General features: G+C 28.5%; 1 long non-coding RNA gene across 1 annotated transcript; it reads left to right on the plus strand.

Annotated features, from left to right (window-relative positions):
* Nucleotides 1-159: 159 nt before the first annotated feature.
* LOC103307812 lies at nt 160-1563 on the plus strand. The gene is made up of 3 exons (XR_003838690.1): nt 160-326; nt 736-872; nt 1442-1563. It is a non-coding gene; the product is annotated as an uncharacterized LOC103307812 (long non-coding RNA).
* Nucleotides 1564-1711: the final 148 nt, after the last annotated feature.

The raw sequence follows: 1711 nt of genomic DNA on the forward strand, positions 1-1711 counted from the left end.
TTGATGATTTAAATTCACGCAGAAAAGCATTAGATACCCAATAATGTATAATTTACACACACTTATGTAAGTATATCACTCAAGTATCCAATTTTAAATGTTTGCCAAAACCAAAAGTTACTTAATAGTTTATCGTTTTTAGCTCATACAATGGATTATACTTATTATGGTTATCTAAAGTAAAATATATGATGTACCACATACAAGGAGCTACGTAGTGGAGCCAATGTATTGATAATTTTTCTGACGTTGACTTTTTTGAAGATAATTCTACCGACTCTGCAGATGAAGCCATACCTTATTGGAGTGAATTATGAAACTGAAAGGTGAGAATATTGTTGATAGGTTTTTATTCCAGATCTATTTTACTGTGTTATTAGTTAACATACCAACCTGTTCACGGGACACATTGTATAATATCTAATTGTGTGCGTGGACATATTATATTCAGCCCATTTAGTCAAAATAAATAATTATATGTTACAATCTTAAAATATCCATGACTTGTTTTAAAGATGAAATACAAATATAACAAGTACTTGCCCCCATAAGGTTCTTTAAAAAATATTCTAGCCTTTTAAGTTTGATTATAACATTATGTCATATCACTCTAATATTATAAGACTAACGGTACAAAACTGGATCTACTGTACACACATTTGCATGTTGCTCGTTATGCAATTAAAGAAGACAAATGGTGCACTGACATATTTTTAATAAAGTTTTAATTTTTAGGTAATACAATTTTGGTGAGCAAGAATCCAATTTTAATAACGCAGAGGGCCTCAACATATTTAAATTGCAAAGAAACACATAACTAGTTTGGACATTGGTATCTTTTCTGAAGGGAAAGTGCATCTAGTTGGAAACAGGTAAAGATTGGATGTTCCCAGTTGTTTTCAAATACATTGTGAAAAACAAAAGATGATTGAGGAAAAATGATTATATTTTGGACAAATATTGATTTTCATTTATTGGTAAAAAATACCTAGGTATTAGATACATAATTTGTTTGCCGAATGTTCCTATTAGCATTTTCTATACACCATACAATTTTTAAAACGATTTTACTCTTTTTCAGCTAGTTACGGGGATAATACATTTCAATTTTTTCAATTAGTTTTGTTTTTAAAATTTTTGTCAATAAAAAGTTCTTTGCTATGTCAAAGAGTTTGAAAATGTAATACGGGCATCCTATTATAATTTCTATAATATCTGTTCACAAATATAATATATACGTGGCCACCATTTTTCATAAGCATTTACAGATCACATTTCGACAAAATTCTTCAACAATTTGCAAATTATGTTGTAGTTAAATATGTATTAAATGTTCAATTGTATATTTAGCTTATGCTTATAGTAAGAATTGATAAAAATTGATGATCATAGTAATATTATTTATGAAATTGAATTAAATACGTAATTTATTGGTTTACAGGTCGTCAAGCCTGTTCCCATTTACAACGAGGAAAGACAAACTTCTTTGAAATAGAGTATGCAATTACCAAAAAGCTTCAGTGGCTGTTATTAAAATTCTTCAACTATCAACAATGGACATAATTTAAGAGACTTTTAAATTAGATATATTCTGATAGGTACCTATTTCCTTAAATGTGTGTACTTATTTTTCCTACGTTTTCCTCCCCACTACCCATCAGAAAGTAATTAGTTACTTTATTTAAGCAAAAAATACTATACATATACACTG

This window comes from Acyrthosiphon pisum, chromosome X (assembly GCF_005508785.2).
Source record: "Acyrthosiphon pisum isolate AL4f chromosome X, pea_aphid_22Mar2018_4r6ur, whole genome shotgun sequence".
NCBI lineage: Eukaryota > Metazoa > Arthropoda > Insecta > Hemiptera > Aphididae > Acyrthosiphon > Acyrthosiphon pisum.